The following is a 22,432-nucleotide window of genomic DNA, read 5'->3' on the forward strand; positions in this document are numbered from 1 at the left end:
TACAGAAATAATATGTTTTTTTTCTTTCATGAACATATTTTCCATTTCATATTATGCACTTACCAACCTTTAACTGTGGGCTGAGTTTCCTGAGCACATATACACATTCACCTAACACACTGGTAAATGTTAACCCTTACTATGAGGAACTCATACCTGAAAAAGGGAGTATTTGAATGAACGATACATGGACACAAACTTTTCTCAAATCATGTGCATTATGACTGAAGGGAGTAAGCGAGGTGTCTCTTAATGTTCCTCAAAAGCTACATGCTCCCTCTCCTGGATCCCTCTGGTAACTACACCTGCTCTTACTGCTGCTGGTGTTAGAATAACTTGTTGAACATAAAACACAAGAATACACAAAAATACTGTTCTCTAACTGCTGCAACTGACAGTAAACATTATAACCATAACATGAATATGCTCAAGTATTAGAATATGAGAAATTTAATGGTACTCTGCTACTTCAGCTAACTTGCGGGTAAAGCACAATATTCCTTGTGTCACAAAAAGCAACAAGTGTCAGAACCTGTCTGACTGCCTAATTCAACCAGGCACAACTTTTTTTCTTTCGCGCCTGCGGACACCAGGCCGAAATAGGTGGATGGGCTTTCTGTAAAGAAGGCTCCTGTCGTGGTTTCAAAGCTCTACGTGCTTTCTGGCATTTGCTGGAGGCCCGTCAAATTGCAATCTATAATGAAAGGGGAATCAGAAGTTAGTGTAAATCCCATTATCAATGCCTAGAATATGCTGGCCCCTCATTTCAGCCAAAAAAGCCTCAAACTGTTTGAAAGTTACACCGTTGCGATCATTAGGCCCCAGATCAACATTCTTCCCTCTCATACCCGTATGTACTCTGTACGGCTATCAAAATGGAGCCCGTAGAAATGGGCTTAATGATACCAAAGGTCACAAAGGTCACCTGGGCCCTTCTGCAGTTTTGGTGAAAATCGGTAATGCAGGCTCAAAGAGCCCCTCGTGACCAGTGGGTCAAATTTGGGGCTCCTAGGCCCTTGGGAAGGCCCCGAAAGGGATCATAATTTCCCCAAAAATCTCCAGAACCAAGAGGCTGCGAACCCTGTTTAGGCCCCTGACCAGCTAGAGGACTGAAATCCAAGTGACAACTCATGTAGCATTGATAAGAAATTCCCTCAAGCATTCCAAGTTACCAGATATAATGAAATTCCCTACTGACAGTCCTAACATATCACATTCACAGTGACGTTACTCTGACCTTTAACTTCGAAGGGAATAAAATTCTTCATCTTTGAATTGAAGTTAATATTTTTACCAAGTTTGACGACATTCCCATGAGCTGATCTTTAGATATCAATTTAAGGAAAAATATTTACATGCTTTGTGAGAACACTGTGACATTTGGCTACCAAAATGAAACCCAAATTCATATGAATGTTTGTGCCAAATGTGAAAGAATTCCCTGAAGGCCTTTCGGATATATCGCATTTACAAGGCAAGTAGTGTGCTTTGTGAGGTCCTAGTGACCTTGCCATTTGATCTTTGACAACTGAATTCTATTCAAGTCATCATTGAGTCCAAATGAATGTTTGTGCCACATGTAATGATATTTCCTTTGGACAATCCTGATAAATTGTATTCAAAACAATGCAAAGTCATGTGAGCTTGACCTTTTGACCTTTGACTAACATAAAGTAGTTGTACATGAGATATCGCATTCACATGAATTGGCAAGACAGATGGATGGACAACCTGAAAACGTAATGCCTCTGGCCATACTGAATGTGAAAATGGTAAAGAAAGAAATATAGCAATACATGATAAATAATTTGTTCCATGTTCTTTTATTTTACATGGATGATTTCTTGACAAAACAAGCCAACTCTATAAATGTGAACTGAGTGTCAGAAATTAACATGACATTCATAGCATCTGCAAACAATTTTTCCCCACAAATTTCTGTAACTTTCTGAGAATCTACATCACAGTATATTGTAAAATATCATGTGTTTCAATACTCTCCTTATTGATGGAACCTCAGTGATGTCTACTGTCCCTGGCTCAGACACTCTCTCAAGCATCTACAGTACATGTCAAGAAAGGTAATGGTAACATTAAAATAACATTTGATATCTACAATTCAGTTGAACTATTATAGTTTCAGATATTTCTTTCTGTAAGTTCAATTCAGCATCTGCAGATGGACTCATTAGTACACTTCACCTGATTGACATGCACAAATGAGCAAAGAACATAGGAGAATCTGTGTTCTTATAACTCACAGCCCCCTCCCACTAAGCATGCAAAGGTATATATTACCCTTCTGTAGTTTCACTCAGTGGAAGATACATCCTGTCCTTTTGTTAACATGTTCTGTGGATGACCCCCCCCCCCCCCGTGAGATCCCAGTTGTTTGATCCCAATCAGAGATACAACGAGATACCATAAAGTTGTGGTTTCTCGAGGCCATAAAACTCAAGTCTCTTAAGCCACCATCGTAAACATTAAAGTTGCCCTTTTAGATTAACAATTTGGTCAACCATTTGGTCAGTCCTCGACATACAGTACATGTCTGCTCATGCAATTATACATACACAAATGTAACCTTTCCATTACAGTGCTAAAAGTGTTATAGCTGAGCAGGGATCAGTGAGGATGAGGTCGTATTTAAAGGGACCGCTTTGGTGAGAGAATGGGCTGTGATTGGTGAGTGACTGATGAGCACCCATGAACCTATCGTTAGCTGAGCACATGACTCTGTGTCCTGCATGAACTAACACAATGCTTCATTAGTCACTATTTAAGTTCAGGATTTCCACAATGACATTGTCACTTTAAACTTAATTTAAGGTATCTCGAATTGAGGCAAATTAAAGCTGACCTTGAATTATGATCAGTCACAATCAAATTGTCATATATCACAAATCATAAACTGGATTTATTTTCATAATTAATTATGGATAAAATTACAAGGCATGTTGCAGAAATCTGGAATGGATATCTATATCATTGAGCATTGTAACAAGTTACATTGTACAAGTACATGTTCTACTGAATAAGGGATCAGCCACTTGCTATCTGTAATACAAACAGCCATCATCAGGAACATCAGAGATATCATAGTTAATAATCATCCCAAGGTACTTGTAGTTCTCTACAATGTCTACCACATGTCCCTTGATGATAGTATTCTAAGAGTTTGAGGACTGATGCCTAAAACTCATGTCCTTGGTTTTTGTCACATTTAGTAGTAAAAATGCACAGTCACACCACTACAGATTCACAATCCACAATGGGACCATGGTTGTTCTCATCTGCATGGAGGAAACTGACTGTCACAGAGTCATCAGCAAATTTGAAAAGTAATCTGTTGTCATGCCAGCTGCGGCAGTCATCAGTATACACATTATAGAGGGGAGGTGAAAGGACACAGGAGGAGACCCTGTGGATGATGACAATGTGTCTTACATGCATTACTTTCTGCGTCAGTTGCCAGTTGCAGCTCGAGGCATGTATCCAAAATTATCTTTTCCAGGCACTATACTGATACTGTAGTCACTACAAGTTACGCACGTTCCAGTTTGCCTGGGGGACATTTAAAACAAACCAGTCTACAACACAATAAAAATCACATGAAAATCAACCTCCCTCCTCATCTTTTCATATTTTTTTCTCCTCAATGTTTTAATGTGGATTTAGAATTTGATACTGAGCATAGCCGTGAAATTGCCCCCCCCAAATAGAAATGGTACAAGTTGTCAAATAAATGTTATCTACATCACAGTATATTGTAAGGTATCACATTTTTTATTACTCACCTTATTGATGGAACCTCAACCATATTTACTGTCCCTGGCTCAGACTCTCTCTCAAGCATCTACAGTAGGTGTTTTCATTCCCAAAACACAGGCTCTCTTGTGGTTCCAAGAGTCTGTAAGAGTAGAACAGGAGGTAGAGCATTCAGCTACCAGGCAGAAAACTTCTGTGCATTTACGGTTAAACTTAAAACATTCCTTTTTGATAAAGCCTTGCTGGATCAGGTGAGTGCTGAACCATCCCTTAAGCTGCTATAGGTCTAGACTGCAGGGGAAACTCCCATCATCCACAGAGCACTTCTCCACTTCTCTCTGTCTCTCTGCCCCCACCCCCCCCCCCCCACCCCCCCACCCCACACTCATTTTTTTTTTTTAACAAATGTCTAAAACTATGTTATTGTTGTGTCTCTTTTCTCCCATAGTCCCTCTCTCTCTTTCTCTCTCTCATTGCAGATACCTCTGACTCCAGAACTGAAGGAGAACAACTATTATTATTATTATTATTAACAACAATACTTAATTAATTATTATATTAATTGTTGCTGCTATCATTGATAATCAATAACTTCTTTACACTGTTATTGTTTACATTTTAACTAGTAAGAGCTGATACCAGATGATCCAGGCAGATGATCGTCCACATTGAGCCTGGTTCTGCTAGAGGTTTCTCCCTGTAAGTGAGGGAGTTTTTACTCTTCACAGTCACCAAAGTCTGCTCATTGTGGGAACTGTTAGGTTTCTTTATATTAAACAAGATTTGAAGGTCTTGACCTTCTATGTAAAGTTCCTTGAGATAATGTATATTATGATTTGGCGCTATACAAATAAAATTGAATTGAATTGAATAGGTGATGGGATAATAATAACAATAATTAATTGAGCAGTAGTATTGCAATATATTCAGTAAACTGTACAGAAATAATATGTTTTTTTTCTTTCATGAACATATTTTCCATTTCATATTATGCACTTACCAACCTTTAACTGTGGGCTGAGTTTCCTGAGCACATATACACATTCACCTAACACACTGGTAAATGTTAACCCTTACTATGAGGAACTCATACCTGAAAAAGGGAGTATTTGAATGAACGATACATGGACACAAACTTTTCTCAAATCATGTGCATTATGACTGAAGGGAGTAAGCGAGGTGTCTCTTAATGTTCCTCAAAAGCTACATGCTCCCTCTCCTGGATCCCTCTGGTAACTACACCTGCTCTTACTGCTGCTGGTGTTAGAATAACTTGTTGAACATAAAACACAAGAATACACAAAAATACTGTTCTCTAACTGCTGCAACTGACAGTAAACATTATAACCATAACATGAATATGCTCAAGTATTAGAATATGAGAAATTTAATGGTACTCTGCTACTTCAGCTAACTTGCGGGTAAAGCACAATATTCCTTGTGTCACAAAAAGCAACAAGTGTCAGAACCTGTCTGACTGCCTAATTCAACCAGGCACAACTTTTTTTCTTTCGCGCCTGCGGACACCAGGCCGAAATAGGTGGATGGGCTTTCTGTAAAGAAGGCTCCTGTCGTGGTTTCAAAGCTCTACGTGCTTTCTGGCATTTGCTGGAGGCCCGTCAAATTGCAATCTATAATGAAAGGGGAATCAGAAGTTAGTGTAAATCCCATTATCAATGCCTAGAATATGCTGGCCCCTCATTTCAGCCAAAAAAGCCTCAAACTGTTTGAAAGTTACACCGTTGCGATCATTAGGCCCCAGATCAACATTCTTCCCTCTCATACCCGTATGTACTCTGTACGGCTATCAAAATGGAGCCCGTAGAAATGGGCTTAATGATACCAAAGGTCACAAAGGTCACCTGGGCCCTTCTGCAGTTTTGGTGAAAATCGGTAATGCAGGCTCAAAGAGCCCCTCGTGACCAGTGGGTCAAATTTGGGGCTCCTAGGCCCTTGGGAAGGCCCCGAAAGGGATCATAATTTCCCCAAAAATCTCCAGAACCAAGAGGCTGCGAACCCTGTTTAGGCCCCTGACCAGCTAGAGGACTGAAATCCAAGTGACAACTCATGTAGCATTGATAAGAAATTCCCTCAAGCATTCCAAGTTACCAGATATAATGAAATTCCCTACTGACAGTCCTAACATATCACATTCACAGTGACGTTACTCTGACCTTTAACTTCGAAGGGAATAAAATTCTTCATCTTTGAATTGAAGTTAATATTTTTACCAAGTTTGACGACATTCCCATGAGCTGATCTTTAGATATCAATTTAAGGAAAAATATTTACATGCTTTGTGAGAACACTGTGACATTTGGCTACCAAAATGAAACCCAAATTCATATGAATGTTTGTGCCAAATGTGAAAGAATTCCCTGAAGGCCTTTCGGATATATCGCATTTACAAGGCAAGTAGTGTGCTTTGTGAGGTCCTAGTGACCTTGCCATTTGATCTTTGACAACTGAATTCTATTCAAGTCATCATTGAGTCCAAATGAATGTTTGTGCCACATGTAATGATATTTCCTTTGGACAATCCTGATAAATTGTATTCAAAACAATGCAAAGTCATGTGAGCTTGACCTTTTGACCTTTGACTAACATAAAGTAGTTGTACATGAGATATCGCATTCACATGAATTGGCAAGACAGATGGATGGACAACCTGAAAACGTAATGCCTCTGGCCATACTGAATGTGAAAATGGTAAAGAAAGAAATATAGCAATACATGATAAATAATTTGTTCCATGTTCTTTTATTTTACATGGATGATTTCTTGACAAAACAAGCCAACTCTATAAATGTGAACTGAGTGTCAGAAATTAACATGACATTCATAGCATCTGCAAACAATTTTTCCCCACAAATTTCTGTAACTTTCTGAGAATCTACATCACAGTATATTGTAAAATATCATGTGTTTCAATACTCTCCTTATTGATGGAACCTCAGTGATGTCTACTGTCCCTGGCTCAGACACTCTCTCAAGCATCTACAGTACATGTCAAGAAAGGTAATGGTAACATTAAAATAACATTTGATATCTACAATTCAGTTGAACTATTATAGTTTCAGATATTTCTTTCTGTAAGTTCAATTCAGCATCTGCAGATGGACTCATTAGTACACTTCACCTGATTGACATGCACAAATGAGCAAAGAACATAGGAGAATCTGTGTTCTTATAACTCACAGCCCCCTCCCACTAAGCATGCAAAGGTATATATTACCCTTCTGTAGTTTCACTCAGTGGAAGATACATCCTGTCCTTTTGTTAACATGTTCTGTGGATGACCCCCCCCCCCCCCGTGAGATCCCAGTTGTTTGATCCCAATCAGAGATACAACGAGATACCATAAAGTTGTGGTTTCTCGAGGCCATAAAACTCAAGTCTCTTAAGCCACCATCGTAAACATTAAAGTTGCCCTTTTAGATTAACAATTTGGTCAACCATTTGGTCAGTCCTCGACATACAGTACATGTCTGCTCATGCAATTATACATACACAAATGTAACCTTTCCATTACAGTGCTAAAAGTGTTATAGCTGAGCAGGGATCAGTGAGGATGAGGTCGTATTTAAAGGGACCGCTTTGGTGAGAGAATGGGCTGTGATTGGTGAGTGACTGATGAGCACCCATGAACCTATCGTTAGCTGAGCACATGACTCTGTGTCCTGCATGAACTAACACAATGCTTCATTAGTCACTATTTAAGTTCAGGATTTCCACAATGACATTGTCACTTTAAACTTAATTTAAGGTATCTCGAATTGAGGCAAATTAAAGCTGACCTTGAATTATGATCAGTCACAATCAAATTGTCATATATCACAAATCATAAACTGGATTTATTTTCATAATTAATTATGGATAAAATTACAAGGCATGTTGCAGAAATCTGGAATGGATATCTATATCATTGAGCATTGTAACAAGTTACATTGTACAAGTACATGTTCTACTGAATAAGGGATCAGCCACTTGCTATCTGTAATACAAACAGCCATCATCAGGAACATCAGAGATATCATAGTTAATAATCATCCCAAGGTACTTGTAGTTCTCTACAATGTCTACCACATGTCCCTTGATGATAGTATTCTAAGAGTTTGAGGACTGATGCCTAAAACTCATGTCCTTGGTTTTTGTCACATTTAGTAGTAAAAATGCACAGTCACACCACTACAGATTCACAATCCACAATGGGACCATGGTTGTTCTCATCTGCATGGAGGAAACTGACTGTCACAGAGTCATCAGCAAATTTGAAAAGTAATCTGTTGTCATGCCAGCTGCGGCAGTCATCAGTATACACATTATAGAGGGGAGGTGAAAGGACACAGGAGGAGACCCTGTGGATGATGACAATGTGTCTTACATGCATTACTTTCTGCGTCAGTTGCCAGTTGCAGCTCGAGGCATGTATCCAAAATTATCTTTTCCAGGCACTATACTGATACTGTAGTCACTACAAGTTACGCACGTTCCAGTTTGCCTGGGGGACATTTAAAACAAACCAGTCTACAACACAATAAAAATCACATGAAAATCAACCTCCCTCCTCATCTTTTCATATTTTTTTCTCCTCAATGTTTTAATGTGGATTTAGAATTTGATACTGAGCATAGCCGTGAAATTGCCCCCCCCAAATAGAAATGGTACAAGTTGTCAAATAAATGTTATCTACATCACAGTATATTGTAAGGTATCACATTTTTTATTACTCACCTTATTGATGGAACCTCAACCATATTTACTGTCCCTGGCTCAGACTCTCTCTCAAGCATCTACAGTAGGTGTTTTCATTCCCAAAACACAGGCTCTCTTGTGGTTCCAAGAGTCTGTAAGAGTAGAACAGGAGGTAGAGCATTCAGCTACCAGGCAGAAAACTTCTGTGCATTTACGGTTAAACTTAAAACATTCCTTTTTGATAAAGCCTTGCTGGATCAGGTGAGTGCTGAACCATCCCTTAAGCTGCTATAGGTCTAGACTGCAGGGGAAACTCCCATCATCCACAGAGCACTTCTCCACTTCTCTCTGTCTCTCTGCCCCCACCCCCCCCCCCCACCCCCCCACCCCACACTCATTTTTTTTTTTTAACAAATGTCTAAAACTATGTTATTGTTGTGTCTCTTTTCTCCCATAGTCCCTCTCTCTCTTTCTCTCTCTCATTGCAGATACCTCTGACTCCAGAACTGAAGGAGAACAACTATTATTATTATTATTATTAACAACAATACTTAATTAATTATTATATTAATTGTTGCTGCTATCATTGATAATCAATAACTTCTTTACACTGTTATTGTTTACATTTTAACTAGTAAGAGCTGATACCAGATGATCCAGGCAGATGATCGTCCACATTGAGCCTGGTTCTGCTAGAGGTTTCTCCCTGTAAGTGAGGGAGTTTTTACTCTTCACAGTCACCAAAGTCTGCTCATTGTGGGAACTGTTAGGTTTCTTTATATTAAACAAGATTTGAAGGTCTTGACCTTCTATGTAAAGTTCCTTGAGATAATGTATATTATGATTTGGCGCTATACAAATAAAATTGAATTGAATTGAATAGGTGATGGGATAATAATAACAATAATTAATTGAGCAGTAGTATTGCAATATATTCAGTAAACTGTACAGAAATAATATGTTTTTTTTCTTTCATGAACATATTTTCCATTTCATATTATGCACTTACCAACCTTTAACTGTGGGCTGAGTTTCCTGAGCACATATACACATTCACCTAACACACTGGTAAATGTTAACCCTTACTATGAGGAACTCATACCTGAAAAAGGGAGTATTTGAATGAACGATACATGGACACAAACTTTTCTCAAATCATGTGCATTATGACTGAAGGGAGTAAGCGAGGTGTCTCTTAATGTTCCTCAAAAGCTACATGCTCCCTCTCCTGGATCCCTCTGGTAACTACACCTGCTCTTACTGCTGCTGGTGTTAGAATAACTTGTTGAACATAAAACACAAGAATACACAAAAATACTGTTCTCTAACTGCTGCAACTGACAGTAAACATTATAACCATAACATGAATATGCTCAAGTATTAGAATATGAGAAATTTAATGGTACTCTGCTACTTCAGCTAACTTGCGGGTAAAGCACAATATTCCTTGTGTCACAAAAAGCAACAAGTGTCAGAACCTGTCTGACTGCCTAATTCAACCAGGCACAACTTTTTTTCTTTCGCGCCTGCGGACACCAGGCCGAAATAGGTGGATGGGCTTTCTGTAAAGAAGGCTCCTGTCGTGGTTTCAAAGCTCTACGTGCTTTCTGGCATTTGCTGGAGGCCCGTCAAATTGCAATCTATAATGAAAGGGGAATCAGAAGTTAGTGTAAATCCCATTATCAATGCCTAGAATATGCTGGCCCCTCATTTCAGCCAAAAAAGCCTCAAACTGTTTGAAAGTTACACCGTTGCGATCATTAGGCCCCAGATCAACATTCTTCCCTCTCATACCCGTATGTACTCTGTACGGCTATCAAAATGGAGCCCGTAGAAATGGGCTTAATGATACCAAAGGTCACAAAGGTCACCTGGGCCCTTCTGCAGTTTTGGTGAAAATCGGTAATGCAGGCTCAAAGAGCCCCTCGTGACCAGTGGGTCAAATTTGGGGCTCCTAGGCCCTTGGGAAGGCCCCGAAAGGGATCATAATTTCCCCAAAAATCTCCAGAACCAAGAGGCTGCGAACCCTGTTTAGGCCCCTGACCAGCTAGAGGACTGAAATCCAAGTGACAACTCATGTAGCATTGATAAGAAATTCCCTCAAGCATTCCAAGTTACCAGATATAATGAAATTCCCTACTGACAGTCCTAACATATCACATTCACAGTGACGTTACTCTGACCTTTAACTTCGAAGGGAATAAAATTCTTCATCTTTGAATTGAAGTTAATATTTTTACCAAGTTTGACGACATTCCCATGAGCTGATCTTTAGATATCAATTTAAGGAAAAATATTTACATGCTTTGTGAGAACACTGTGACATTTGGCTACCAAAATGAAACCCAAATTCATATGAATGTTTGTGCCAAATGTGAAAGAATTCCCTGAAGGCCTTTCGGATATATCGCATTTACAAGGCAAGTAGTGTGCTTTGTGAGGTCCTAGTGACCTTGCCATTTGATCTTTGACAACTGAATTCTATTCAAGTCATCATTGAGTCCAAATGAATGTTTGTGCCACATGTAATGATATTTCCTTTGGACAATCCTGATAAATTGTATTCAAAACAATGCAAAGTCATGTGAGCTTGACCTTTTGACCTTTGACTAACATAAAGTAGTTGTACATGAGATATCGCATTCACATGAATTGGCAAGACAGATGGATGGACAACCTGAAAACGTAATGCCTCTGGCCATACTGAATGTGAAAATGGTAAAGAAAGAAATATAGCAATACATGATAAATAATTTGTTCCATGTTCTTTTATTTTACATGGATGATTTCTTGACAAAACAAGCCAACTCTATAAATGTGAACTGAGTGTCAGAAATTAACATGACATTCATAGCATCTGCAAACAATTTTTCCCCACAAATTTCTGTAACTTTCTGAGAATCTACATCACAGTATATTGTAAAATATCATGTGTTTCAATACTCTCCTTATTGATGGAACCTCAGTGATGTCTACTGTCCCTGGCTCAGACACTCTCTCAAGCATCTACAGTACATGTCAAGAAAGGTAATGGTAACATTAAAATAACATTTGATATCTACAATTCAGTTGAACTATTATAGTTTCAGATATTTCTTTCTGTAAGTTCAATTCAGCATCTGCAGATGGACTCATTAGTACACGTCACCTGATTGACATGCACAAATGAGCAAAGAACATAGGAGAATCTGTGTTCTTATAACTCACAGCCCCCTCCCACTAAGCATGCAAAGGTATATATTACCCTTCTGTAGTTTCACTCAGTGGAAGATACATCCTGTCCTTTTGTTAACATGTTCTGTGGATGACCCCCCCCCCCCCCGTGAGATCCCAGTTGTTTGATCCCAATCAGAGATACAACGAGATACCATAAAGTTGTGGTTTCTCGAGGCCATAAAACTCAAGTCTCTTAAGCCACCATCGTAAACATTAAAGTTGCCCTTTTAGATTAACAATTTGGTCAACCATTTGGTCAGTCCTCGACATACAGTACATGTCTGCTCATGCAATTATACATACACAAATGTAACATTTCCATTACAGTGCTAAAAGTGTTATAGCTGAGCAGGGATCAGTGAGGATGAGGTCGTATTTAAAGGGACCGCTTTGGTGAGAGAATGGGCTGTGATTGGTGAGTGACTGATGAGCACCCATGAACCTATCGTTAGCTGAGCACATGACTCTGTGTCCTGCATGAACTAACACAATGCTTCATTAGTCACTATTTAAGTTCAGGATTTCCACAATGACATTGTCACTTTAAACTTAATTTAAGGTATCTCGAATTGAGGCAAATTAAAGCTGACCTTGAATTATGATCAGTCACAATCAAATTGTCATATATCACAAATCATAAACTGGATTTATTTTCATAATTAATTATGGATAAAATTACAAGGCATGTTGCAGAAATCTGGAATGGATATCTATATCATTGAGCATTGTAACAAGTTACATTGTACAAGTACATGTTCTACTGAATAAGGGATCAGCCACTTGCTATCTGTAATACAAACAGCCATCATCAGGAACATCAGAGATATCATAGTTAATAATCATCCCAAGGTACTTGTAGTTCTCTACAATGTCTACCACATGTCCCTTGATGATAGTATTCTAAGAGTTTGAGGACTGATGCCTAAAACTCATGTCCTTGGTTTTTGTCACATTTAGTAGTAAAAATGCACAGTCACACCACTACAGATTCACAATCCACAATGGGACCATGGTTGTTCTCATCTGCATGGAGGAAACTGACTGTCACAGAGTCATCAGCAAATTTGAAAAGTAATCTGTTGTCATGCCAGCTGCGGCAGTCATCAGTATACACATTATAGAGGGGAGGTGAAAGGACACAGGAGGAGACCCTGTGGATGATGACAATGTGTCTTACATGCATTACTTTCTGCGTCAGTTGCCAGTTGCAGCTCGAGGCATGTATCCAAAATTATCTTTTCCAGGCACTATACTGATACTGTAGTCACTACAAGTTACGCACGTTCCAGTTTGCCTGGGGGACATTTAAAACAAACCAGTCTACAACACAATAAAAATCACATGAAAATCAACCTCCCTCCTCATCTTTTCATATTTTTTTCTCCTCAATGTTTTAATGTGGATTTAGAATTTGATACTGAGCATAGCCGTGAAATTGCCCCCCCCAAATAGAAATGGTACAAGTTGTCAAATAAATGTTATCTACATCACAGTATATTGTAAGGTATCACATTTTTTATTACTCACCTTATTGATGGAACCTCAACCATATTTACTGTCCCTGGCTCAGACTCTCTCTCAAGCATCTACAGTAGGTGTTTTCATTCCCAAAACACAGGCTCTCTTGTGGTTCCAAGAGTCTGTAAGAGTAGAACAGGAGGTAGAGCATTCAGCTACCAGGCAGAAAACTTCTGTGCATTTACGGTTAAACTTAAAACATTCCTTTTTGATAAAGCCTTGCTGGATCAGGTGAGTCCTGAACCATCCCTTAAGCTGCTATAGGTCTAGACTGCAGGGGAAACTCCCATCATCCACAGAGCACTTCTCCACTTCTCTCTGTCTCTCTGCCCCCCCCCCCCCCCCCCCCCACCCCCCCACCCCCCCCACCCCACACTCATTTTTTTTTTTTAACAAATGTCTAAAACTATGTTATTGTTGTGTCTCTTTTCTCCCATAGTCCCTCTCTCTCTTTCTCTCTCTCATTGCAGATACCTCTGACTCCAGAACTGAAGGAGAACAACTATTATTATTATTATTATTAACAACAATACTTAATTAATTATTATATTAATTGTTGCTGCTATCATTGATAATCAATAACTTCTTTACACTGTTATTGTTTACATTTTAACTAGTAAGAGCTGATACCAGATGATCCAGGCAGATGATCGTCCACATTGAGCCTGGTTCTGCTAGAGGTTTCTCCCTGTAAGTGAGGGAGTTTTTACTCTTCACAGTCACCAAAGTCTGCTCATTGTGGGAACTGTTAGGTTTCTTTATATTAAACAAGATTTGAAGGTCTTGACCTTCTATGTAAAGTTCCTTGAGATAATGTATATTATGATTTGGCGCTATACAAATAAAATTGAATTGAATTGAATAGGTGATGGGATAATAATAACAATAATTAATTGAGCAGTAGTATTGCAATATATTCAGTAAACTGTACAGAAATAATATGTTTTTTTTCTTTCATGAACATATTTTCCATTTCATATTATGCACTTACCAACCTTTAACTGTGGGCTGAGTTTCCTGAGCACATATACACATTCACCTAACACACTGGTAAATGTTAACCCTTACTATGAGGAACTCATACCTGAAAAAGGGAGTATTTGAATGAACGATACATGGACACAAACTTTTCTCAAATCATGTGCATTATGACTGAAGGGAGTAAGCGAGGTGTCTCTTAATGTTCCTCAAAAGCTACATGCTCCCTCTCCTGGATCCCTCTGGTAACTACACCTGCTCTTACTGCTGCTGGTGTTAGAATAACTTGTTGAACATAAAACACAAGAATACACAAAAATACTGTTCTCTAACTGCTGCAACTGACAGTAAACATTATAACCATAACATGAATATGCTCAAGTATTAGAATATGAGAAATTTAATGGTACTCTGCTACTTCAGCTAACTTGCGGGTAAAGCACAATATTCCTTGTGTCACAAAAAGCAACAAGTGTCAGAACCTGTCTGACTGCCTAATTCAACCAGGCACAACTTTTTTTCTTTCGCGCCTGCGGACACCAGGCCGAAATAGGTGGATGGGCTTTCTGTAAAGAAGGCTCCTGTCGTGGTTTCAAAGCTCTACGTGCTTTCTGGCATTTGCTGGAGGCCCGTCAAATTGCAATCTATAATGAAAGGGGAATCAGAAGTTAGTGTAAATCCCATTATCAATGCCTAGAATATGCTGGCCCCTCATTTCAGCCAAAAAAGCCTCAAACTGTTTGAAAGTTACACCGTTGCGATCATTAGGCCCCAGATCAACATTCTTCCCTCTCATACCCGTATGTACTCTGTACGGCTATCAAAATGGAGCCCGTAGAAATGGGCTTAATGATACCAAAGGTCACAAAGGTCACCTGGGCCCTTCTGCAGTTTTGGTGAAAATCGGTAATGCAGGCTCAAAGAGCCCCTCGTGACCAGTGGGTCAAATTTGGGGCTCCTAGGCCCTTGGGAAGGCCCCGAAAGGGATCATAATTTCCCCAAAAATCTCCAGAACCAAGAGGCTGCGAACCCTGTTTAGGCCCCTGACCAGCTAGAGGACTGAAATCCAAGTGACAACTCATGTAGCATTGATAAGAAATTCCCTCAAGCATTCCAAGTTACCAGATATAATGAAATTCCCTACTGACAGTCCTAACATATCACATTCACAGTGACGTTACTCTGACCTTTAACTTCGAAGGGAATAAAATTCTTCATCTTTGAATTGAAGTTAATATTTTTACCAAGTTTGACGACATTCCCATGAGCTGATCTTTAGATATCAATTTAAGGAAAAATATTTACATGCTTTGTGAGAACACTGTGACATTTGGCTACCAAAATGAAACCCAAATTCATATGAATGTTTGTGCCAAATGTGAAAGAATTCCCTGAAGGCCTTTCGGATATATCGCATTTACAAGGCAAGTAGTGTGCTTTGTGAGGTCCTAGTGACCTTGCCATTTGATCTTTGACAACTGAATTCTATTCAAGTCATCATTGAGTCCAAATGAATGTTTGTGCCACATGTAATGATATTTCCTTTGGACAATCCTGATAAATTGTATTCAAAACAATGCAAAGTCATGTGAGCTTGACCTTTTGACCTTTGACTAACATAAAGTAGTTGTACATGAGATATCGCATTCACATGAATTGGCAAGACAGATGGATGGACAACCTGAAAACGTAATGCCTCTGGCCATACTGAATGTGAAAATGGTAAAGAAAGAAATATAGCAATACATGATAAATAATTTGTTCCATGTTCTTTTATTTTACATGGATGATTTCTTGACAAAACAAGCCAACTCTATAAATGTGAACTGAGTGTCAGAAATTAACATGACATTCATAGCATCTGCAAACAATTTTTCCCCACAAATTTCTGTAACTTTCTGAGAATCTACATCACAGTATATTGTAAAATATCATGTGTTTCAATACTCTCCTTATTGATGGAACCTCAGTGATGTCTACTGTCCCTGGCTCAGACACTCTCTCAAGCATCTACAGTACATGTCAAGAAAGGTAATGGTAACATTAAAATAACATTTGATATCTACAATTCAGTTGAACTATTATAGTTTCAGATATTTCTTTCTGTAAGTTCAATTCAGCATCTGCAGATGGACTCATTAGTACACGTCACCTGATTGACATGCACAAATGAGCAAAGAACAGAGGAGAATCTGTGTTCTTATAACTCACAGCCCCCTCCCACTAAGCATGCAAAGGTATATATTACCCTTCTGTAGTTTCACTCAGTGGAAGATACATCCTGTCCTTTTGTTAACATGTTCTGTGGATGACCCCCCCCCCCCCCCCGTGAGATCCCAGTTGTTTGATCCCAATCAGAGATACAACGAGATACCATAAAGTTGTGGTTTCTCGAGGCCATAAAACTCAAGTCTCTTAAGCCACCATCGTAAACATTAAAGTTGCCCTTTTAGATTAACAATTTGGTCAACCATTTGGTCAGTCCTCGACATACAGTACATGTCTGCTCATGCAATTATACATACACAAATGTAACATTTCCATTACAGTGCTAAAAGTGTTATAGCTGAGCAGGGATCAGTGAGGATGAGGTCGTATTTAAAGGGACCGCTTTGGTGAGAGAATGGGCTGTGATTGGTGAGTGACTGATGAGCACCCATGAACCTATCGTTAGCTGAGCACATGACTCTGTGTCCTGCATGAACTAACACAATGCTTCATTAGTCACTATTTAAGTTCAGGATTTCCACAATGACATTGTCACTTTAAACTTAATTTAAGGTATCTCGAATTGAGGCAAATTAAAGCTGACCTTGAATTATGATCAGTCACAATCAAATTGTCATATATCACAAATCATAAACTGGATTTATTTTCATAATTAATTATGGATAAAATTACAAGGCATGTTGCAGAAATCTGGAATGGATATCTATATCATTGAGCATTGTAACAAGTTACATTGTACAAGTACATGTTCTACTGAATAAGGGATCAGCCACTTGCTATCTGTAATACAAACAGCCATCATCAGGAACATCAGAGATATCATAGTTAATAATCATCCCAAGGTACTTGTAGTTCTCTACAATGTCTACCACATGTCCCTTGATGATAGTATTCTAAGAGTTTGAGGACTGATGCCTAAAACTCATGTCCTTGGTTTTTGTCACATTTAGTAGTAAAAATGCACAGTCACACCACTACAGATTCACAATCCACAATGGGACCATGGTTGTTCTCATCTGCATGGAGGAAACTGACTGTCACAGAGTCATCAGCAAATTTGAAAAGTAATCTGTTGTCATGCCAGCTGCGGCAGTCATCAGTATACACATTATAGAGGGGAGGTGAAAGGACACAGGAGGAGACCCTGTGGATGATGACAATGTGTCTTACATGCATTACTTTCTGCGTCAGTTGCCAGTTGCAGCTCGAGGCATGTATCCAAAATTATCTTTTCCAGGCACTATACTGATACTGTAGTCACTACAAGTTACGCACGTTCCAGTTTGCCTGGGGGACATTTAAAACAAACCAGTCTACAACACAATAAAAATCACATGAAAATCAACCTCCCTCCTCATCTTTTCATATTTTTTTCTCCTCAATTTTTTAATGTGGATTTAGAATTTGATACTGAGCATAGCCGTGAAATTGCCCCCCCCAAATAGAAATGGTACAAGTTGTCAAATAAATGTTATCTACATAAATCCCCACAGATTTCAAAAACATTCTCAGAACACAGTTAACATCACAGTATATTGTAAGGTATCACATTTTTTATTACTCACCTTATTGATGGAACCTCAACCATATTTACTGTCCCTGGCTCAGACTCTCTCTCAAGCATCTACAGTAGGTGTTTTCATTCCCAAAACACAGGCTCTCTTGTGGTTCCAAGAGTCTGTAAGAGTAGAACAGGAGGTAGAGCATTCAGCTACCAGGCAGACAACTTCTGTGCATTTACGGTTAAACTTAAAACATTCCTTTTTGATAAAGCCTTGCTGGATCAGGTGAGTCCTGAACCATCCCTTAAGCTGCTATAGGTCTAGACTGCAGGGGAAACTCCCATCATCCACAGAGCACTTCTCCACTTCTCTCTGTCTCTCTGCCCCCCCCCCCCCACCCCACACTCATTTTTTTTTTTTAATAAATGTCAAAAACTATGTTATTGTTGTGTCTCTTTTCTCCCATAGTCCCTCTCTCTCTTTCTCTCTCTCATTGCAGATACCTCTGACTCCAGAACTGAAGGAGAACAACTATTATTATTATTATTATTAACAACAATACTTAATTAATTATTATATTAATTGTTGCTGCTATCATTGATAATCAATAACTTCTTTACACTGTTATTGTTTACATTTTAACTAGTAAGAGCTGATACCAGATGATCCAGGCAGATGATCGTCCACATTGAGCCTGGTTCTGCTAGAGGTTTCTCCCTGTAAGTGAGGGAGTTTTTACTCTTCACAGTCACCAAAGTCTGCTCATTGTGGGAACTGTTAGGTTTCTTTATATTAAACAAGATTTGAAGGTCTTGACCTTCTATGTAAAGTTCCTTGAGATAATGTATATTATGATTTGGCGCTATACAAATAAAATTGAATTGAATTGAATAGGTGATGGGATAATAATAACAATAATTAATTGAGCAGTAGTATTGCAATATATTCAGTAAACTGTACAGAAATAATATGTTTTTTTTCTTTCATGAACATATTTTCCATTTCATATTATGCACTTACCAACCTTTAACTGTGGGCTGAGTTTCCTGAGCACATATACACATTCACCTAACACACTGGTAAATATTAACCCTTACTATGAGGAACTCATACCTGAAAAAGGGAGTATTTGAATGAACGATACATGGACACAAACTTTTCTCAAATCATGTGCATTATGACTGAAGGGAGTAAGCGAGGTGTCTCTTAATGTTCCTCAAAAGCTACATGCTCCCTCTCCTGGATCCCTCTGGTAACTACACCTGCTCTTACTGCTGCTGGTGTTAGAATAACTTGTTGAACATAAAACACAAGAATACACAAAAATACTGTTCTCTAACTGCTGCAACTGACAGTAAACATTATAACCATAACATGAATATGCTCAAGTATTAGAATATGAGAAATGTAATGGTACTCTGCTACTTCAGCTAACTTGCGGGTAAAGCACAATATTCCTTGTGTCACAAAAAGCAACAAGTGTCAGAACCTGTCTGACTGCCTAATTCAACCAGGCACAACTTTTTTTCTTTCGCGCCTGCGGACACCAGGCCGAAATAGGTGGATGGGCTTTCTGTAAAGAAGGCTCCTGTCGTGGTTTCAAAGCTCTACGTGCTTTCTGGCATTTGCTGGAGGCCCGTCAAATTGCAATCTATAATGAAAGGGGAATCAGAAGTTAGTGTAAATCCCATTATCAATGCCTAGAATATGCTGGCCCCTCATTTCAGCCAAAAAAGCCTCAAACTGTTTGAAAGTTACACCGTTGCGATCATTAGGCCCCAGATCAACATTCTTCCCTCTCATACCCGTATGTACTCTGTACGGCTATCAAAATGGAGCCCGTAGAAATGGGCTTAATTGATACCAAAGGTCACAAAGGTCACCTGGGCCCTTCTGCAGTTTTGGTGAAAATCGGTAATGCAGGCTCAAAGAGCCCCTCGTGACCAGTGGGTCAAATTTGGGGCTCCTAGGCCCTTGGGAAGGCCCCGAAAGGGATCGTAATTTCCCCAAAAATCTCCAGAACCAAGAGGCTGCGAACCCTGTTTAGGCCCCTGACCAGCTAGAGGACTGAAATCCAAGTGACAACTCATGTAGCATTGATAAGAAATTCCCTCAAGCATTCCAAGTTACCAGATATAATGAAATTCCCTACTGACAGTCCTAACATATCACATTCACAGTGACGTTACTCTGACCTTTAACTTCGAAGGGAATAAAATTCTTCATCTTTGAATTGAAGTTAATATTTTTACCAAGTTTGACGACATTCCCATGAGCTGATCTTTAGATATCAATTTAAGGAAAAATATTTACATGCTTTGTGAGAACACTGTGACATTTGGCTACCAAAATGAAACCCAAATTCATATGAATGTTTGTGCCAAATGTGAAAGAATTCCCTGAAGGCCTTTCGGATATATCGCATTTACAAGGCAAGTAGTGTGCTTTGTGAGGTCCTAGTGACCTTGCCATTTGATCTTTGACAACTGAATTCTATTCAAGTCATCATTGAGTCCAAATGAATGTTTGTGCCACATGTAATGATATTTCCTTTGGACAATCCTGATAAATTGTATTCAAAACAATGCAAAGTCATGTGAGCTTGACCTTTTGACCTTTGACTAACATAACGTAGTTGTACATGAGATATCGCATTCACATGAATTGGCAAGACAGATGGATGGACAACCTGAAAACGTAATGCCTCTGGCCATACTGAATGTGAAAATGGTAAAGAAAGAAATATAGCAATACATGATAAATAATTTGTTCCATGTTCTTTTATTTTACATGGATGATTTCTTGACAAAACAAGCCAACTCTATAAATGTGAACTGAGTGTCAGAAATTAACATGACATTCATAGCATCTGCAAACAATTTTTCCCCACAAATTTCTGTAACTTTCTGAGAATCTACATCACAGTATATTGTAAAATATCATGTGTTTCAATACTCTCCTTATTGATGGAACCTCAACCATATTTACTGTCCCTGGCTCAGACTCTCTCTCAAGCATCTACAGTAGGTGTTTTCATTCCCAAAACACAGGCTCTCTTGTGGTTCCAAGAGTCTGTAAGAGTAGAACAGGAGGTAGAGCATTCAGCTACCAGGCAGACAACTTCTGTGCATTTACGGTTAAACTTAAAACATTCCTTTTTGATAAAGCCTTGCTGGATCAGGTGAGTCCTGAACCATCCCTTAAGCTGCTATAGGTCTAGACTGCAGGGGAAACTCCCATCATCCACAGAGCACTTCTCCACTTCTCTCTGTCTCTCTGCCCCCACCCCCCCCCCCCCCCACCCCCCCCGCCCCACACTCATTTTTTTTTTTTAATAAATGTCAAAAACTATGTTATTGTTGTGTCTCTTTTCTCCCATAGTCCCTCTCTCTCTTTCTCTCTCTCATTGCAGATACCTCTGACTCCAGAACTGAAGGAGAACAACTATTATTATTATTATTATTAACAACAATACTTAATTAATTATTATATTAATTGTTGCTGCTATCATTGATAATCAATAACTTCTTTACACTGTTATTGTTTACATTTTAACTAGTAAGAGCTGATACCAGATGATCCAGGCAGATGATCGTCCACATTGAGCCTGGTTCTGCTAGAGGTTTCTCCCTGTAAGTGAGGGAGTTTTTACTCTTCACAGTCACCAAAGTCTGCTCATTGTGGGAACTGTTAGGTTTCTTTATATTAAACAAGATTTGAAGGTCTTGACCTTCTATGTAAAGTTCCTTGAGATAATGTATATTATGATTTGGCGCTATACAAATAAAATTGAATTGAATTGAATAGGTGATGGGATAATAATAACAATAATTAATTGAGCAGTAGTATTGCAATATATTCAGTAAACTGTACAGAAATAATATGTTTTTTTTTTTCATGAACATATTTTCCATTTCATATTATGCACTTACCAACCTTTAACTGTGGGCTGAGTTTCCTGAGCACATATACACATTCACCTAACACACTGGTAAATATTAACCCTTACTATGAGGAACTCATACCTGAAAAAGGGAGTATTTGAATGAACGATACATGGACACAAACTTTTCTCAAATCATGTGCATTATGACTGAAGGGAGTAAGCGAGGTGTCTCTTAATGTTCCTCAAAAGCTACATGCTCCCTCTCCTGGATCCCTCTGGTAACTACACCTGCTCTTACTGCTGCTGGTGTTAGAATAACTTGTTGAACATAAAACACAAGAATACACAAAAATACTGTTCTCTAACTGCTGCAACTGACAGTAAACATTATAACCATAACATGAATATGCTCAAGTATTAGAATATGAGAAATTTAATGGTACTCTGCTACTTCAGCTAACTTGCGGGTAAAGCACAATATTCCTTGTGTCACAAAAAGCAACAAGTGTCAGAACCTGTCTGACTGCCTAATTCAACCAGGCACAACTTTTTTTCTTTCGCGCCTGCGGACACCAGGCCGAAATAGGTGGATGGGCTTTCTGTAAAGAAGGCTCCTGTCGTGGTTTCAAAGCTCTACGTG

The sequence above is a fragment of the Paralichthys olivaceus genome, chromosome 6 (genome assembly GCF_024713975.1).
Source record: "Paralichthys olivaceus isolate ysfri-2021 chromosome 6, ASM2471397v2, whole genome shotgun sequence".
Classification (NCBI taxonomy): Eukaryota; Metazoa; Chordata; class Actinopteri; order Pleuronectiformes; family Paralichthyidae; genus Paralichthys; species Paralichthys olivaceus.